Here is a 21,540-nt window from a genome sequence, read left to right on the forward strand (position 1 = left end):
TCCATTGGAGCGAGTTCAATCTAAGTTCCTCAGGGCAGTACTCCAAGTTCCTTCTTGTGTATCAAATTTGTGGGTGCACCTAGAGACTGGCATGCTAAAGATGGAGTCTAGGATTGGCCTCTCTTTTATTTTTCTCTGGTTGAAGATGCATGGGGCGACAGAGGGGCTCCTGCCATTACTTTCCCATGATAATTTTAAATCTAGGTGGTGGAAGCAGACTGAACAGAGAATTAGAGGCCTTGGCTTCTCCCCCACACTCTCTCTTGGAACTAAATAGAGATCAAGCAAGGTACACAATTAGACAAAGGCTTTTTGATATGGAACATCAGAAAGAGCTTACAGATTCTCCAGCTTTTTTGGCTCCTGTCAGAAATAGATATATTCAAGCGCCAGCAGAGTATCTATCATTCATAGAGCTGAACAAGCAAAGGAGAGCTTTTACACTAGCGAGATGTTCCACCTTACCTTCAGTGATTTTACAAGGCAGATTTAAGAAACTACCCATAACAAAATGGGTGTAAGTCAGGGGAATTGGAGTCTATAGAGCATGTTTTGCTCAGATGCTTCTTCTTCAAGGAAGCTTGTTGTAAGTTAATCATTCCCCTGCTCAGCCAAATCAGTCAGCCCAGTTGAAGGGAGAATTAAGAGTCTACTCTGGGAAGGGAATGCCCAGATGGCAAAACAGGTAGACAAATTTTGTGCAATTGCATATAAAGTTCGACGCCTAATGTTGGGCAATTTCAATTAGATTAAATCATAATTTGGTCAATTTTAGTCTATCATAAATTATTTGGAAATTTTAATTAGGAATGTTTTTGGTTGAGCTGCTATAATTTTTTACATTTTGTATAAATGATACAAGTGTTTTACTGGCTTATGCTGTATCAATAAATCTGAACCTAGCCCATGTCATAACAAATGGTGCCAAATGCCTCACCCCCGACAAACATAATTTGCAGTGATGTCGTAATGTGTGTGCACTGTAACCAGTAACACTAAGGTACAGTCAGCCTGTGGCAAGAACACATGAGAAGTCAGAGATTAGTGCTGAGGGTAGATCTGGGAGCTCTTGACTACTTTAATTTTATTTAAAAGGAGTCATACCATTTCCCTAAGAGACAACCCCCCAGCTGCTTCCCCTTACTTGTCAACTCTGAGTTCGCCTAGCAATTCCCAAAAACCAGACGTCCGGGCAGGTATCCTAAGAAGCAGGTTTATTAAGGAAAGCATACAGCGAGGAGCAGAAACTAATGTTAAGCTATTGATGGACTTCAATGGGGGAAAAGGGACAGGGCAGCACATAATAACAGAAATCAACAGTACATTGGTTGCAAGGACAATTCCCTGGTTCCCATGAAGGTTTACAGTTACAGTTTACAGTTATCACACTTTCAGCAATCTCAACAGACAAAACAATAGGGAAGCTACACAAGCCAGAGTCCTTGGAGAGCCACCTGCGCTCAGGGCATGACTTCCAGGCCAGTGCCTGACATTACTCAAGGAAAGATATAAACAAAGCATGGGGAGCAGCATTTTATTTATAAGCTGAAACAAAGCACAAAGAAAGCTAAATATTGCCCTGCCCATGCTTAATCTGTTTCTCTCATTATTTTGCTCCCAGCCCAAACAACTTCTCCCGTCAAAACCTAGCTGGAAGAAAAATACTTCAAACACTGAGCACAGCAAGATAAAATGCGAGGAGGTCACACTTTATTTCCCTCTGCCTGCATACTTTTTTTATTTAAAAAGAGAACTTCATACTCTGCACTGGACGTTAATCCATTGATTCATACACATCGATTACCTATAATTATTATGTGTCTATTACCTGCTTGCGGGTGTTGCCAAAGTATGCCTCTGCCCACTGTGCAAATGAGATTTTTAATGGCTTATCAAGAAGAGACTTTTTCTCCCATTTATCTGAAATACAGCAGGGAAGATTCCTTGAATGGTGCATGCAGGCCTTGAGAATTTGGATTGGGTGGGGGGATGTAACAACATGAAATGTGTTTTTCACTGAAAGCAAATAGAAATAATATTGTTTAATTTTTTTTAAAGTACATAAGTGAATAGGTTTTGAGCATATATTTATGGTAGGGATCAATGGGTGTGTGATAACAGCATATCATAAACAACTCTATGCTTATTGTTTACTTTTGCTTGCTGCTTACTGTGCCAGGGAGTTGGGACATCTCACTTACTTTACTGATGCCAAAACATAAGTAAATTAAAATATATGAAGCTACCTTACACCAAGTCAGAGCAGCGTCTGCCTATCTTCTGTTCTGACTGGCAGCAGCTCTATAGGGCCTCTTTCTCAATTGCTGAGATAATTTGATTTAAGACAGCCAATTAGTGTATTCTGAAATCCATATTCAAAAATTGACACAGAACATAACATGCCAATAAGGAATATGATGTTGACTAGATTGTACCAATGAATGACTGTGTAGTAGCAGCTATCTGTAAACATCTGTTGGATTTGGCCACCAGATAGGAACATTCAGATATGAGATATGATGGTGCTTACTGAAATATATATGCTAACATGAGTATCATTGTGTTATGTGGTGTCAAATGAGCCATCGGATCTTCAGCAGTGCAACACTTGTCCAATGTGCATGCAGTCAGCAGAGTTACATGACCATAGATTATTTATTTATTTTATTAATCTTCTATCCCGCCCACCCCAGCCAAGGCCAGGATTACACAATAAGATGAAAATAGAGTTAGAATAAACCCCCTTAAAAACATCCATTTAAAAGCCCTAAAAAATATAAAAATGGAAGGAAATAGTGTCCAATGGCGCCCCACCAAGTGTACCATGTGGCAACCATTGGGCAAGCAGGTGCATATGTCCCCTTAATGGTAGTAAAGGGGGAGGGGTCAGAATGGAAGTAAGGAATGCCAGCATTTATGAGAAAAGAACCATAGCTGGCCTCATCTGTAAGCCTGGCGGAATAGCTCAGTCTTGCAGGTCCTGTGGAACTCTTTAAGGTCCCACAGGGCCCTGATCTCACTGGAGAGCCTATTCCACCAGGCAGGGGCCAGGACCAAGAAAGCACTTGCCCTGGTCGAGGCCAGCCGGACACTCTTTGGGGCAGGGACCACCAGCAGATTGGTACATGATAAACAATGAGTTCTCTGGGGAACATACCAGGAGAGTGGTCCCGCAGATACAAAGGTCTATATAAGGCTTTACAGGTCATAACCAACACCTTGACTCTGATCTGATACTGCAGCTGGAGTCAGTGCAGCTGGTGAAGCAACTGTGTAATATGTGCCTGCAGCGAGGTCCCTGTAAGGAGCCTTGCCATGGCATTCTGTACCAACTAGATTAGTATTCTTTCATTTTCCATCCATGGCAGACAGCCCTTGCAGAAACCTTTGCCTGCAAAGAACAATTATTTGTGTGTAAAGTCAGTTCTGTGCATCAATCACCAGAAGCCCGAAAGACTGGGGAGCCCATGATTACCTATGTACAACAGTTATTACATTCCACCCAAATCAAGTTTACTCACATGTTGCTCTGCACACTTTTTTTGCTCTACACATGCAAAGTGTCAGAGAGGACACAAAGCACATATGACTTTAACAACTATTTTTATTATAACACATAGTTAGGATCAGATTAATGCAAATAAATCATTACAACTAGAAATTAGGGGATAGATCATGATGGGTGGCCATGATAGTCTATCTTTAGTAGTAGAAAAGAGCCAGAGTCTAGTAGCACCTTAAAGACTAACAAAAGTTCTGGCAGCTTTCATGAGCCATAGCTCATTTCTTCAGTTACCAGAAATTAGGGATGTGCATTTGGATATGCTGAACTGAAAAAAAGAGGCACCATTTCAATGGAGCCAAAAAGAAAAATCAGAAAAAGGCTGATTCCCCCCCCCCGATTTTTTAGTTTCATTTTACCCTTGGGGAATCTTTGTGGGGCTCTGGGGAGGCTGTGTTTTGAGGTTGAGGCACCAAATTTTCAGCATCACTTCGGGTGACTCTCAGAAAAAAACCCGAGTTTGGTTAAAAATTGGATGAGGGGGTCAAATTTTATGGGTCTTCATTTTTTCTCCATTTGGGGACCCATAAAATGGACGCCCTGACCAAATCTTCACCAAACTTGGAGGTTTGTGTAAGAAGAGTCACCAGCAGCTATGGGGATCCAGTTTTATGGGGCCCCGAAGAGAGTGCCCCCATTCATTCTCCATTGTTTCCTCAAAAAACAACAAAAAAAAAACACCCCCCAGAGCCCCACAAAGATTTCCCAATAGTTTCCTTAAGCTGGGAAAATTTTATCTCTGTGATTCTCAGCTCAGATACAGCTCAATTTTATGTCAATGGGGGATCTTTGGGGGACCCTGACCCAATGGGAGACCCTGACCCAACCACCCAAAGCCTCACAACGATTTCCGATAGGGTTTAATAGCCCCCCCCCTCAAATTCAGATATTTGAAAAAAACAAACCATATCAGTTTGGAGATTTGGCTTTTTTTGGATTTTCCAAAAAAATCGGGTCTATTAAACCGAATCCAAAAATACCCCCCAAAATTGGTGCACACCCCTACTAGAAATTAATGAAGCAAATCCTTCTTGGTGGTGGGGTCATGGCTATTAAATTCTTCCCCTTGGGTCTTTCCAGGTGTACTTACTCTTGATTGACTTGTGGCATCAGGCAAAAATATGGCTGTTTGCCTGGCTTTTGAATTACCTCATCAAAATTTAACTTGCTTTTAATAACATTAAAAATGTTGATTGGATTTGGTCTAAAATGGCTGCTTTAATTTTATAATAATTGGCTGTTATCATTTCTGTGATCTTATGGTTTATGTTGTAGTATTTTTATAATGATTGTTTTAAAACTTTACGAGTCACTTACAGTGGTATAAAAATTGGTACTGAAATGTAAGAAATAAAGATTGTATGGCTGGTAGCAATCATTCAGATTAGGGTTGTACATATCGATATACCCAAACCGAAAATAAACCTGAAATTAGCCATTTTTGGCAATATTCGGGTTTTGGGTTTACCAAATACCAAGACCTGGGAAGCTGCCTGAATAGGTGATTCCTGAAAAAGCTGAATAATTATGCTGCTTTTTCGGGTTCAGCTATTTGCCTTTGCTCAGATGCACAGTTTGGTGCTTTCTCCCTTTTCTATCTTTTGATTGGTTTTGTTAGGGCCCCATAGTTGGGGCTCTTTGAGGTCGGGTCATGTAATTGAACCCAACTTGCTCTGACCAACCATCACCATTAGGTGGATTAATCTGGATCAAGCATAAAGGTTTTTCAAAAGACAGGGCTCACCAAGTCCCATCCAGAGGGATATATCCTCCAACTAAATAATGGCTTCAATAGCTGCTCACACCAAAGGAGACTTCCCCACAAGGTAGGATGGGCAGTCTCCTTCAGAACAGCCCTCATGGTCAAGACTTCGACTGGCTCTGATATCACCACCTCCCCCTCTTCCCGAAAACCTGCTCTCAAACTGAAGATCACCCCAAATAGAGGCTTCATTTCCCTGCACCGTGACCATCTCTTAAAATCAGATTTTAGATGACTATAATAAAGGACTATTCACAAGCTGTCATTTGCCACCAAAAAAATGTTTTCCGTGCCTTATTTTTCTTACATTTGGGCTGTTTTCCTCAATTCAGAAGCTAATTTGCATGAGCAACATGCTATATGTCCCAAATACGAAGAGATCACCAGACTTTGAGGTGCCAGCCTGGCAATTGGTTCTTTCCACCAGTCCTCAGCAATGTTGAACTTCTGAACCTGAAAACCAATGAGCAGCTCAGCTCACAAATGCCTGGAGGATGGAGCGTTCCCTTTGTTGGCCCATAAAATTGGATCCCCTGTCCCAAGGTTCACCAAACCTTGGTGACTACGCTGCAAATTTGGTGATTCTACCTCCAAAAAAGCCCTCACAGAAGCTTCAAAAAATCCCCATAGATTATAATGCAACCTAATTTTTTTTTCTAAACATGGAAATAAGCTGAACTGATCAGCCATATTTACTGGTATAGATATTCAGCTTATTCCGGGTTTACTGAAAAAAATCAGACCCAATAAACCCGAACCCAGGATGTACTGAATTTCTTTTTGTACAGCCCTAATTCAGATAACATCTGACACAGACATTCAGATCTTGTTGCAAAGAGATCAGATTTTCTATATCAGAGCTCGTATTAATGATGGCTACCAGATATAATCTCTTTACTATTTCTTTTGAAATATATGCAAACTATATATACTACCCTTTAAAATTATTGACCTACCAGTGTTTTCCGTCAGATGCTGCTGAGAACATTGTTTGGTCAATAATTTTAAAGGGTAGTATCTATAGTTTGCAAAGAGTGCAAAAAACTTTTTTTTTACTATTTGTATAACCTTGTGAGTAGAGCTTACTACTAAGGGTTTTAGTGGTAAATTATGAAGAGCTGTGCTGGTCTATGCCTTTTTTTTTTTTTTAATAAAGATTGATATGCAATGGGTCTGCAATCAAGAGGTGTCATTAGCTGGTCCTGGGGCCTTTATACTTATCCTAATACATTTACAACCTTCTGAGTACTTAATGATCATTAAAATATTCAATCTATCATTTCTGATATCTGGTTCTGAGGTTATAATTTTGGGAGAATAACGTACTAGTTCTGGGGTAGATTCTCATGATGCCGCTAGATCTAAGTTTTTTTGTTAAAGTATACACTATAGCATGTCTAATTGCTGTCTGGAGAACTAAATTGTCTTCTGAGTATAGTGAGGGCCTAAATTTTAAAAGCCAAGGCCCCTATTCTGAATTTAAAAAATGCCTGTTTTTATCCTCATTCTCTCGTCCAACAGAGGCCACAGTAAATGTTAATCCCCCTGTCTCTCTTCAGACCAATTTACTCACTAATAAAACATGGCCTTATTTTCCCCTTTACTTTCCCAAATATTAAAAAGAGACTTTCAGCTTTTTCCCTCTGAAAAGGTAAGAATAGATCTACAAGTCTGTACTGCCCTTCTTTGCCCACTGAATAACTAAATACCTGTTTTCTTACTACTTAGTAATACATTCGAACACAGCTTCTCCCATTGTCCCATGTAGATGATATCCTTAGTTGCCAACATTTCAAGGGGTAATAGACAGTGGTAAGTGTGGGCAAAAATTAACATTCACATTCATCTGTGATTCTGTAGTGCTTGAAAACTAAGATTAATTCTAATTAATTGTATTACAATGCAACTGTCCTGTAAATACCACTACAATTTAGGACAGCATTTCTGTCAATCACTAGCCCATCCACTAGCCTCCAGACTATCTGAGTATCCCAGACTGAGATGCTATCCTTGTATGGGGGAAACCATAAGAGAACAGAAAAGGGAAAATTCTCAGTATTCAGACATGTCTGGTAATTCCTTCATGTGCTTTCAATATCTGTTCTTTTTTACAGTGGGTAGCCGTGTTAGTCTGTTTGCAGTAGTCAAAAAGGGCAAGAGTCCAGTAGCACCTTAAAGACTAACAAAAATATTTTCTGGTAGGGTATGAGCTTTCATGAGCCACAGCTCACTTCTTCAGATACAGCTAGAATGTGAATCCATCGGTCTTTAAGTAGAGGAACAGTATGTAAATGTGAATTGGATTCACATTCTAGCTGTATCTGAAGAAGTGAGCTGTGGCTCACGAAAGCTCATACCCTACCAGAAAATATTTTTGTTAGTCTTTAAGGTGCTACTGGACTCTTGCCCTTTTTGTTCTTTTTTAGGCAGTGCAAAAATGGTTTTGTTTTCTTTCATCATCCACATTTGGAATTTGCAGTTGTCTCAGATACTCTAAATGCTGTCACACATCCACATGAAATTTACATAGAAGTGTTCATTGCAAACACATGTTTCAGGCAACCAAATAGATGATTGTATACATGGACATCACCAGATGGCCAGTACAGAAATCAAATAGATTACATAATTGGAAGCAGAAGATGGAGAAGCTCTATTCTCTCTGCTAAAACAAGACCAGGAGGTGACTGCGGTACAGATCATGAATTGTTAATATCGAAAATCAAGATAAAGCTGAAGAAAAATACCAGAACATTCATAACACCAAAATACAGTCTAAGCAATATTCCTGAAGAGTTTAAAGACCATGTAAAGAACAGATTTGCATTACTAAGTTCAAGTGAATGTAAACTAGAAGAACTATGGGTGGAAACTAGAGATATTATCAAGGAAGAATGTGCAAAGACTATTCCTGTAGCCAAAATAAATGAAAAGCCTTGATGAGTGAGGAAACTCTTAAAATTGCCAAAGATAGATGAGAAGCAAGCAAGAAAATGCAAAAGTAAAAGGTGACAGGAACAGAATCAAAAGTCTAAGTGCAACATTCCAGCGACTTGCACATAGAGACAAAGAGAACTATTATAATACCCAGTGTAAAGAAATAGAACAACAAAAAAGGAAGAACAAGAGATCTGTTCCACAAATTCCAAGAAATCAAAGGGAAGTTTAAAGCACAGGCATGCTGAATTATCAACATGGAAATACATTAACTGAACAGGACAAAATAAAGAAAAGGTGAAGGCGGGGCAAGATGGCCGACAGACAAGTCAACTACCATTGACGGTCCACAATCCCTGGAGCAATTGGAAGGACTCTAGGTATACTAGAGTCCTGGGAGACCCAGGTGGACCCACCTGATTCCCACCCCACCCATGTGAGAGTTCCAGAGTGCTGGGCTCTCGCCGTCCTAGCGAGTACCAGCCGAAATTGCCTGGGGTCGGCATCCCTGAGATGGCCACAACCCGCCTTCTTTCCCCCCTTTTTAAATCTTTTTATTATTTTTCTTTCTTCTGTGCCAAGCCACTAAGAAAGCACATTGTAGCAGATGAAGACTGCAAGACGCCTGTAAGTTCATTAAAATATTTTTCTTAAAAGAGAGAGAGAGAGAGAGAAGAGAAAAAGGGCCAGGAAAATCTCTGCCGAGCCGCCGGAGCTGCCGGAGCTGCGCCATTGCGCCAAACCAAAAACGAAACTTAACAGGGTTTGAGCCGCAGCTACAAATACAAACTTTGAACTGGGACAGATTTGATGTGACGATTAAGGTGGTGGGGGCCAAGCCAACATAAACAAGGTGGGAGGCATTAAACCATGTGGTGAAGGGAGAGCGGCATGGCGTGACATCGATAAAGGGGAGATGTCTGGGGGACTGAGAGTGAGAGAGCGATTGGAGAACGGTGTGGCGCTGGGACGGGGGAATGATCAGGATGACCAGGAGGGAAATAAAGTGCTTCCTGTAACTCGCTCTGACCCCTCTCCATGTCAGAGCCCTGAACGGGTCAAACACCCGAGATAATTACCCCGCTGGGATAAGGATCCCCCAGAGAGTCGCCAAAAGAACAACGCAGAAGATTCCCCCCCATTCCCCACCACCCCCGCCACCCCCAATGCAGAAGATTTCCCCATCACCCCCTCGCCATTTCAGCACTATTTTTAACTTATTTCTGGCTTCTTCACGGAAGTGACTGCCTTTGAAACCAATTAGCAGCGCAGAGTGGGATTACAGATGGAGCTGAACCAAACGTGCCATCTGGTAGTTGACTGAAGAACCGCAGACTAAAAAAAGTTCCCTGCCACTAATTCTATGTTCCTTGCACTAAATTAATTGCGCCCTGCTATATTTCCTATCCCTAATTAACTTGACGCAATAAAATGAACTAACTCTATTAACTGATACTAATTTTAACCAATCTTCGCAAAACCATACTAATTAATTGTTCTTAACTATTCTAATTATTAACATTAAATTACTAAATTTTTAAAGTCAAATTCTCAGTACTATTTAAAAAGATTGATATATATATTTAACAAGGAGTCAAATTAGTTTTGCATACATTGTCCTTATTGTCAGCATACCAGAGTGATAAGTGTATATATGGTTAGCATAACAGAAAGGTTATTGTGATTGTGATTAATATGAAAAGATATTTAAGCCAAGCAAGAAAACACTGCACTCCAACCAAGACAACAACCGAAGAACATACTACGACTCTAGAGAAAATAACTGAAGAGACAAAGTTTAACTGAAGCAGTTCATCCCTTTTTGCAGATTGATCCTCAAGCATCTTTGCAAGAACAAGAGCAATTACAAGGATTACTAGAAGACATACTGGTTGTTACATCACCTGAAACAAGATTAGAACTGGAAAAAAACAAAGCAACTCAATCATTAGCCCTATCCGGAACAGCAGAAATCACCCCTTCAGAAGAAGACTTCAAGATAGGTGAAGCAGCAGCAATTAATTAAAATGGAAAGACTAAAGATTATTTCAATTAATGTGAATGACTTAAACTCCCCAATCAAAAGGAAAAAGACTTTTCACAAATTATTTAAGCTGTCTTCTGATGTAATTTGTCTACAAGAGACACATTTTAAAAACCAGCATGAAAATCTTCTGTGTTGTGACAAATTAGGCATGCTATATGACTCCTCATCTAATAAGAAAAAAAAGGAGTGGTGATCTACATCAGAGGGAACAAATTATCTGTCCTTAATACTCTTCAAGATCCAAAGGGGAAATATTTACTACTTCTAACACAAGACGCTAATGGACAGAAATACACAATTGCAAACATTTATGCTCCAAATAAAGCAAAAGAGAAGTTTTTCATGAACTTTTTTGAAAAATTACAAGACTTTCACCAAGGAGAAATTTTAATCTTCAGATACGTGAATTGAGTAATGAACTTAAAACTGGATAAATCAACCAAAACAAAAGGAGGCAAGTTACCTGTATTTAAGGCTGATTGGAACTTATTAGATGCATGGAGACTTAAGCACCCAAACCAAAAAGACTTTACCTTCTTTTCTAATAGGCATAATTCGTATTCGAGAATAGACATGAGCTGGATTTCTAAATCTCTTCTTAACAAATTAGTAGATGGTTCCATTCTCCCAGGAACATTCGCAGATCATAACCCCCTCCAAATAGTAATAACAACTCAATATCAAGGACTCAGAAAATGGAGACTGAACGATAATCTCTTTCGACTTTACCAGTTAAAAACTTCTTTGAAATAAACAACAAATCGGGCCCATCGCCAAATACCATCTGGGAAACCAGTAAAGCCTATATGAGAGGAAAATGCATCCCAATTTCCAGCAAATTCTAGAAGGATAAAGAACAAAGATTGAATGAACTTTTCATAGAATTATGAAGATTAGAGTCTTTCTAAAGTCTGATAGCGAACAGTTGATGAAGATATCCAACTTAAAGCACCAGATAGACTTAATTGAAACTGAAGAAATTCAAAAGAAATTAAAATTTGTGAAACAAAAATATTTTGAACATGCCAACAAGCCTGGGAGACTCTTAGCCAACATTCTTAAGAAAGAATCAGATAAGAGAAGAATCTTAGCTGTCTCTAAAGATGGACAGATTTCACACAATGAACAGGATATTCAAGTTATTTTCCAAGAATTTTACTCAGTACTATACCAGATACACTACAAACTGGGATGAATAACTATATTGACTCGGCAAATTTAGAAAGTTTCTCTGAAGAAGATAGATACCTAATCAAAAAATTACAACTCAAGAGATTTATGACGCAGTTCGACGCCTAAAACCAGATTAATCTCCAGGGCCAGACGGCTTAACAGCAACTTACTGCAAAGCATTTGAACAACTGTTAGTTCCGCAATTACAAAATGTGTATAATGATATTTTAAACAAAGGTAAAATTCCACTTTCCTGGGAAGAGGCTCACATCTCTCTAATCCCAAAAGAAAATCAAGAGATAAGGCATCCTCACTTATACAGACCAATTTCACTTCTCAGTGTAGATTACAAGAGCTTCATGTCAATATTAACAGAGAGACTTAAAAAAAAAAGTCCTGAAAATAACCCATCCTGAACAAACGGGTTTCGTGCCAAAGAGACAAATGAAAGAGAATGTACCGTATTTTTCTCTCCACAGGACGCACCGCTCCATAAGACGCACCTAGTTTTTAGAGGAGGAAAAATACGCTCCATAAGACAAGTTTTTAGAGGAGGAAAACAAGATTTTTTCTTGTTTTCCTCCTCTAAAAACTTGTCTTATGGAGCGAATGCCAGCTGGGCGCGTGCACGTCGGGACGGTGCGAGCTGGAGTTCCCCACCCCGACGGCCAGCTGGGAGGCGGTCGGGGCCACACAGAGCTGGTTGGGCACGTGTGCGTCGTGCTGGAACGACATGAGCTGGCTTTCCCCGCCCCGACGTCCAGCTGGGAGGTGGGCGGGGCACACAGAGCCAGCTGGCTGGGCACGCTGGAACGGGGCGCACAGAGCCGGCTTGCATCATTCCAGCGTGCCCAGCTGGCTCTATGCGCACATTCGCTCCATAAGATGCACAGACATTTCCCCTCACTTTTGAGGAGGAACAAAGTGCATCTTATGGAGCGAAAAATACGGTAAGAGTGGTTTTAGGAGCGATTAACCACATAAGATATACAAAGAAAGAGAGTGCCATTCTATACTTGGATGCAGAAAAGGCTTTTGACAATGTTTCCTGGAACTTTTTAACTCAAGTATTAACATGTCTAAAGCCTGGACTCCAATTTCTAACAGCAATCATAGCAATCTATACAACCCAATCAGCCATACTTTTAGTGAATGGAATCCCATCCGATAAGATTAAAATTGAAAAAGGGACAAGACAAGGATGCCCCTTATCACCATTGCTATGGAGGTCCTAGCAAATAAGATAAGAAGTGCTCTCCAAATCAAAGGTCTGAAAGTTGAAGATCAAGAATATAAGATGAGAAATTACGCAGATGAGGTGGTACTGATTTCTCAAGCAACAAAAAACTCATTTCAAGCAATTAAAGATTAGATTGACCAGTTCAGCTATTTTTCAGGATATAAACTGAATAAACAAAAAAACAAAGTGACTTTTTACAATGGCCCTTCTGACCAAAAATGTGAACTGACTGAGATTCTTCAGTGTCAAATAGCTAAGACATCTGTAAAATATCTGGGGGTCTCAATTCCAGTTGTGGGGAAAACACTATATGAATTGAATTACAAAGCTGTATGGGGGAAAATTGAGAAGGATTTTGAAAGGTGGAATAGACTAAAGTTATCATTACTGGGACGAATTGTAGTCGTGAAGATGAATGTCTTACCTAAATTGAACTTTCTCTTTTTGACACTCCCCATTTATATCAAACCTGATAACATACAGAAATGGCACCAAAAGATAAATAAATTCATTTGGAATGGGGAAAAAACAAGAATCCGGTTCACAGTATTACAGGACGAGAAAGAGAGAGGCGGATTGGCAGTCCCAAATCTCAAGCTGTACCATCAAGCAGCTGCATTGGTGATTTTGACAGATTGGATATTACAACCAGAAGACCGTAAAATAAGATTAGAAAAAAAAAACTAGACTGGAGAAAGGATTATACTATTTGTTGTGGAAAACTGGAAATCTTAAAAACCAGCAACTAAAAATCTTCGACACTGACATAAGAGATCATCTGATGAGGACGTGGAATGCTTTAAAAAGAATTCTGAGCCCCTCCCCTCCAAAAATAATGTCTCCAACAGAAGTATATCTCAACTTTGTGATGAGGAAAAATATTGACTTTCTTACCTATCAAGATCTTATTGCCACAGATGGAACAGTGAAAACTAAACAAAAACTACAAGTTGGGAGTTGAGAGATTCCATTGTTTACCTACTATAAAATTGTTCACAGTTTGAAAGCTGATTGCTACACAAAAGGAAACATGAGAAACCTAACAGAGTTTGAACAAATGATAATCAAAACACAAGATAACTTGCTATCCAGAATTTGTGTTTCATAGATTACAGCAAAGCTTTTGACTGTGTAGATCACGAAAAGCTATGGCTGGTTTTAAAGGAAATGGGTGTGCAACAACATCTGATTGTTTTGATGCGCAACCTGTACTCTGGACAAGAGGCCACAGTTAGAACAGAATATGGAGAAATGGAATGGTTTCCAATTGGCAAAGGTGTTAGACAAGGATGTATTTTATCTCCCTAACTCTTCAATCTATATGCAGAACATATGGTTAGGAAAGCTGGATTAGATTCCCTATTACTATGTATGGGTGTGAAAGCTGGACAATGGAGAAAGCTGACAGGAAGAAAGTAGACTCCTTTGAAATGTGGTGTTGGAGGAGAGTGTTACGGATACCATGGACTGCCAAAAAACCAAATCAGTGGGGTATAGATCAAATCAAGCCTGAACTGACCCTAAAAGCTAAAATGACTAAACTGAGGCTATCGTATTTTGGTCACATTATGAGAAGGCAAGAGTCACTAGAAAAGACAGTCATGCTAGAAAAGTTGAGGGCAGCAGGAAAAGAGGAAGACCCAACCAGAGATGAATTGACTCAATAAAGGAAGCCACAGCCCTCAATTTGCAAGACCTGAGCAAGGCTGTCAAAAACAGGACGTTTGGGAGGACGTTGATTCATAGGGTCGCCATGAGTCAGAAGCGACTTGACAGCACTTAAAAAACACACAAGTACAATTTACCTTGAGTTATGCTTCTTACATTCCATGTTCCTATTATATGCATCAAACAGCTTTGGACTTTCCTTTTGCATCCATTCATGTCAACCACTGAATGTCCTTTCGGCTTCCAGTTGCATTATTCTTACATTCTTTCATTCAGTGCTACTCGTACTTGTCCTCTGCTCTTCCCCAGTAGCTGATTGAGTGTCATCCGACCTGGGGGTCCCATCTTCCAGCTATGTATCTTTTTTTCAGTTTGGATTGTCTCATCATAGGGTTTTTAAGGTAAGGGTTGGTCAGATGTGGTTTACCATTGCCTTCTTCTGTTCAGTACTAACCAGGGTTAGCTGTAGTGGCACTGCTGTTGTCTGTGAAAGACCCTCCACCAGTGTCGTCATCTACTACTGCTGCTGCCCAGTAGCTAACCTTCAAGGATTCCTATGCCCCCATCACCATTGGAACTGCCTGTTCTCTTCTGCTGATGTGGCCATTGATCTCTGAAGTGGGTGGATGTATCTTTGTCTGGTGTCTCAGCTGTGACCATTCCTTATTGAGTGACTCTGCTAGGAGTTTAGTCTCTAGACCCCTTACGGCATCACTCCCAGCTTCACTGACACACACAAACCCCCTCACCAGGTTAAGGTGTGAGTACAAAAGGGGGCTTTCAGGATTACAGTGTCTTTAGGTTCATTAAGAACCCCATCTTCTGCCATTTGTGCTTTGAGGAGGGATAAAGTCACAGTGAGAGGAAGGAATTATCGCGGATTGTGTGTCTATAGATTTGAAAAGGCTACAGTGTTAATGCTTTCAACTGGGTTTTAATAGGGAGAGAGAGAGAGAGCCCTGCAAATAATTCATTCATACTTAAGGGTTACAGTTTTTGCAGCATATGTTCATAATTTGTGCAGCAAATTCATTGGGATTTATAGAAACACAAAACATCTGGAAATACTAAGCCTTTTCTTGCAATTGTTTAGAACTTTGAAAGAGCTATGTGTTTAAAGCTTAATATAGTCTGACACCTCTGATTTTAGTACTGAACAATTTTTTTAAAGTAATGCTACTGTCATTATTTAAAGCTACTTGAAATAGCATGAAAGGCAGGCAACTGAATTTATAGGATTGCCTGATTAATTGCATTGGCCAGCAATGAATGCATCACCATATTTTCACTATATTTTAGTAGCTTTTTCATTACTGACAAGTTTTTGCAAGATTGTCTAGCTTCACTTAAGGGACATTAAAAGGAAAGAACTGAACAGAAGGCAAGACAAGATGTATGGTCTTAGGGAGAAAAAATGGAAATGTGCAAAAAGAGGAGTCCGTAAATCATAAAAATATAGTTATACAGTCCAAAATCCAGGTGAGAGGTGGCTTCAGGTTTTTGTATAGTGATTATTGGCTGTGGATGTGTCTTCATTTTGCTGTCTATTGCTTAGAATCATAGAATAGAATCATAGTGTTGGAAGGGGCCATACAGGTCATCTAGTCCAACCCCCTGCTTAATATAGGATCAGTCTAAAGCATCCCTGACAAGTGTTTCTCCAGCCTCTGTTTGAAGACTGCCAGCGAGGGGGAGCTCACCACCTCCCTAGGCAGCCAATTCTACTGCAGAACTACTCTTACTGTAAAGATTTTCCCCATAATATCCACCCACACCGATATTAGAACTAATATCATCTCTCCTCTGTTAGCCCGTCTTGAGCAAACAAGTTATTATTCAAGGTACACAGAGCTAGACCAGATTAGATACCTACTGGAAGATAAAGATGTGTCTTATGCTGTGGCAAAATCTTGTCACTTGGCCATTAAGAAAAGAAACGACTTAGTAAGAAAGTAGGACGGCTAATAACTTTTTACACAAAGTAAAATCATGTGCTGAAGTGAAGGTTAACATAATTTATTTATAGCAGTCTCAGGTTTGTTGTATAGGTTTTTATATTTAACTAGGTGCATGGTTGGTTATGGATGTACGTGGTTTATGTAACTTTTTAAAACGTGGATTGTTGATTGTATTTTATATAAGCATCACCTTAAGGTTATGTTTTATACATGGGCTGGTCTATGACCGTAACAACAATAAACAAACAAACAAACAATATCCAGCCACCCTGTTCTGGATAGCCCAAGCTATCTCATCAGATGTAAGAAGCTAAACAGGACCAACTCTGGCAAGTATTTGGATGGGAGATCTCTAGGGTTGAGATCTCCCCAAGTCCCTCAGCCTGAATTATCTAGAATCCGCATTCTTGTTCCATTGAACTTACCTGTTCTGTTGGACTTAACGTTTAATACGGACTGTACGCTTCTATTCGATACGGACTGTACACTTCTTTCTTGCGATGCACACAAGTTGTGGATTGGACTTCTTGTTATTAGTATTAGATCATAGAATCATAGAGTTGGAAGGTACCACCAGGGTCATCTAGTCCAACCCCCTGCACAATGCAGGAAACTCACAACTACCTCCTCCCCACACACACCCAGTGACCAGAAGATGGCCAAGATGCCTTCCCTTTTATCATCTGCCTAAGGTCACAGGATCAGCATTGCTGACAGATGGCCATCTAACCTCCTCTTTAAAAACTCCAGGGAAGATTGGTGTTCTTGTGACACCTATACATATATTGCTGGCTTATATAATTGATTACGTTTGTATTTACACTGGTGGATTTATGTTAGCTTTTTTGTTAAGATTTGAACTTGTTTAAGTGTATTATAGATTTTGCTACAGTTGGAGCCTCCGTGCTGCTTTATATTTTGTTGCCTTTGCTGTTGCAGCATAGGTTTTTGGTTGTATTAACCTCCAGGTAGTGGCTGGAGATCTCATGCTATTACAATTGATCTCCATGTGGCAGAGATCAGTTTGCCTGGAGAAAATGGCCGCTTTGGAAGATGGACTCTTTGGCATTATACTCATTGAAGTCTCTCCCCTCCTCAAACCCCACCATCACCTCCAAAATCTCCAGGTCTGAAGCCTGTTGGGATCTGGCTTGCAGGAGGAGGTAAACTGTTTGGTGGCCCACTGTGACCATTTTGTTCAACATTTTGCAGATAAAATCTCTCACATACATTTTGACTTAGTCTCCACATTAGCAGTGACAAGGTCAGATAGTGTCAGGGTGCCTATTTGTCCAGATGTTTGGGATACTTTTCAGTTTATTCAGCCTGAGGATCTGGACAGGATCTTGGAGGTTTGAGGCCTACCATTTGCTTGTGCGACTCTTGCCTTTCCTGTTTACTTAAATCTGCTGGGTGGTCCACCTGTTCCAGTAACCCCTTTCATACAATGGCCAAACAGTTGCCTGGAGGGTGAACAAACAGGGCATGGAAGCAAAGGCCTTCCACTCATATTTCCTCCTATTGAGAAGTATTGAGAGGTTTGTTGCATCTGTATGTGAAGGTAGTCACTATGGCTAATAGCCATTGATGGATCTATCCTCCATGAATCTCTCTGGTGGTGGTAGAAAGTGCCATCAAGTTGTCACTGGCTTATGGCAACCCCATAGGGTTTTCAAGGGAAGAGACAAAGGTCTTTTATGCAGAGACGTTTCCCCGTGGTCACCCCCGCCTTCTGCTTTGGGGCTTCCTTTTGATTATTCATGCCTTTTCCAACCGTCAGAGATTGCCTCACTCTCCCCATGGGTTTTGCCCATGTTTTCCAGATCCTGTTTTAGCCAGAATCCGGAAAATACAGGCAAAATGTGTGGGGAGAGTGAGATGACCTCTGATGGTTGGGGAAAGCATGTATAATCAAAAGGCAGCCCTGAAGCAGTCAGCAGGGGTGACCATGGGGGAATGTCCCTGCATAAAAAGCTGAAGAGAAATGTTTGCCATCGCCTGTCTCTGCATAGCAACCTTGGACTTCCTTGGTGGTCTCCCATCCAATTACTAACCAGGGCCAGACCTGCTTAGCTTCTGAGGTCTGATGAGCTTAGGCCATCCAGGTCAGAGCATGAATCTGTCTAATCACTGACTAATATTTGGATTTCCAGGTGTGGGGGTTCTTATTTATTCATCTTTGGCCCATTCCTTCCTTTACCATTCTCTCTGAAGCTCAGTGTTGTGAGTGAGACTCCTTGGCATTTCTTTCAGGGTAGAAGCCCTGAGAATCTGTGTAGAGCCACAGAGAAGTTAGCAAAATTACTCCTGAAAGAAAGAGACAAATAGATAAACTTGATAGCTGTTAAAATTGGAGAGAGAAAATTGCTCCAGCACTCTCTCATATGAAAGAAACCAGACTGAGTAAGAGCTGCTCCTGGAACGTCTCACCACTTGGGGAAGCAAGGAAAGTGCAACGGTAGTTGTATATATGGTGAGTCTTAGGTCTAATATCCCTGCCTCTGATCATAATACATATCAGTTTGATTTTTCAGTTTTCACTTCTGAAATATTAAAAACAAAAGACATCTCTTAAATCTCTAGAGAAAACAATGCAAGGGCTTGAAAATAATACAACACTATACTTATCACATCTCATTCCATTTTTACTGGGGTTTTCTCCCTTCTTGCTGTAACTAGTTGTCACTGAATGCTTATTTTTTATTACTGCTTGATTTGACAGCTTGGAAAGCTCCTGTCTCACTTGCACCTTGAATCCAAATTGGCATGTTATGCTTAACTGAGAGCTGCTAACAATGCTAATATTTTTTCAAATGCATTTTTCCCCACCATAATGCTGCAGTGAGAGAGAGAGACACAGTTGATCCTATTTGGTGCCCATTAAAATGTGTCAGACTCCAAGGATAAAATTATGTAAGCTTTCTGTGGCATCCTTATGACTTCACCATTCTTTCCTCAGCAGTGCTTTCCTGAAGAACATTTTGATGTATGTTAATTGCTGGCTTTATTAAAGGAGATTAGTATAGAATCACTATTTCACTTAATCTCACCAGCTTGTGCTATTACCTTGATCTCCATTAGTCCTGTATTGGTGTGTCAGCAGGTTAGTAACAGCTCCACACAAGTTTCCTCGGGAATACTCTGTTTTATTTAAAGTGCTGCCCTAAATCAATGAGCATGGAATAGTGTATCTCTGTTTAGGATTCCACTGCAAGTCCACTAGAGTTTGGAGAATTGCACTAATAAGTGTTATGTATGTACATAGTTGGCAGATATGCAGGGGGAAACTTAGGAGCTTGAGTTCCGGACAAAGGATCCTAATCTGTGCACAAGCCGGCACGCGCCATTGGCCCTAAGCCGGCATGCGCCATTGGCAACCCAGGGTTGTTCCCCCATCACGGATCAGGGGGGGAGTGGCTGCTGGCGGCCAGGGGGGCATATAAGCAGGGCCGTTTGCACTGTGTTCTTTAGTTCTGTTCTTCACTACAATAAAGCATTGTTGTTGGAACTCCATCTCGACCTCGTGTGTCCTCCCCACACAGACTTAACTGTGGTAACGAAGGCTGGTAGGCAGTCCGGCTCTCCTGCTGAGATCACTCTCGCTGAAATCACCTTCGACTTCCGTGACCTCACAGTGCCCGGTAGGCAGACTGGCTTGCCTTGCTGAAATCCTCCCGACACAACTGAGATGCAACACCTCGCTACAATGGCCACCAGAGGCTCGGTGGAAGCGTTCAACTCTGCCATCCCTAGCGAGTGGGAAAGCTATGCTGACCGGGTGTCATTCTTCTTGGACGCCAACAACATCACAGATCCCGGCAAGAAGTGCTCATTTTTCCTCGGCATGTGCGGCCCATGGACCTTCCAGCTCGCTCAGTCCCTACTGACTCCCGCAAAGCTGAGTGAGATGCCTTTGCCGGACATTATGGCCGTGCTGGGGAACCATTTCGCACCCCAGCCCACACGGCTCGCTCACCGCCTGCCGTTCCACCTGCGGGAGCAGGAGCCCTGCAAGTCCGCCGCCGCGTACCTCACAGCCCTCCGCCAGGCAGCCCATTTCTGCGAATTCCCGGACCTCAATGGCACTCTGCTTGACTGCTTCATCTTCGGCCTGAGGAATGAGAAGGTGCGCTGCAGACTCATCGCGAAGAAGGATGTCTCACTGATGGTGGCCGTTGAGGAAGCCACGGTGGCTGAGTCCTCCATGCAGGCTGACCGTCTGGGTGACCGGGGTGCCGCGCCTCCTCCGTCTACTGCGGCTCCCATTCACCACGAGAGCGCCAGCGACGAGGATGACAACGATGAGGACCACAAGATGGCCACCCGGGGGCACCGGTGGCGGGGCCCAATGGCTCGCCTGTGCGCCAGCTGCAGAGAACCCCACGACTGCAGAACGTGCAGTTTCCGCGACGCGGAGTGCCAAGGCTGCGGCAGGGTAGGCCCCATTGCCAAGGCCTGCCACTCCGCCAAGAAGGGGTGTCCACCTGGCTCCGGCAAGAAAGATGGCATCACCCAGCCCATCGACGAAATGGCCGACAGTGACTGTGCTTTGCCTTGCCGCTGCCGCCACCATGTCAAGAGCATCCAACTCCACAAGGTCCATAGCATGGAGAAAGTCTCCGTCTCCATCAGGATTGAGGGCTAGAAGTCGTGGCCATGGCTTCGATGACTTCCCGGGCCGTCATTCGGGAGCTGTGCCGGCTCTTTGCAACCCACAGATTGCTGGACACGGTTGTTTCGGACAACGGGACTCAGTTCACGTCTGCCGAGTTCCAAGAGTTCATGGCAAATAATCTAATCCACCATGTTACCTGGGCACCCTTCCACCCCTCCACCAATGGCCAGGCTGAGCAAATAGTCCGAACGACCAAAGACGCATTGCGGCGAATTGTCCATGGGGACTGGGAGGTGCGGCTGGCAAACCTCTTGCTGTCGCAGCACATCACACCCCACTCCACAATGGGCTGAAGCCCCGCAGAACTCCTAATGGGTCACCGGCCGAAAGGACTGCTCGACCACCTGCACCCTGACCTTGGCCAGAGAAGCCCTGCTGGCTCTGCCCCGCTGCTCCAAGAACCATAGAACAGGAAGACCCAGTCTACACTCGTAGACTGGGCCCGGCCTGGATCCCTGCACGGTTCAGGAAGCAACCGGCCCGGTATTCTCTTACTATGTTGGTTATTTCCATCTATG

Source organism: Euleptes europaea, chromosome 15 (genome assembly GCF_029931775.1).
Source record: "Euleptes europaea isolate rEulEur1 chromosome 15, rEulEur1.hap1, whole genome shotgun sequence".
Classification (NCBI taxonomy): domain Eukaryota; kingdom Metazoa; phylum Chordata; class Lepidosauria; order Squamata; family Sphaerodactylidae; genus Euleptes; species Euleptes europaea.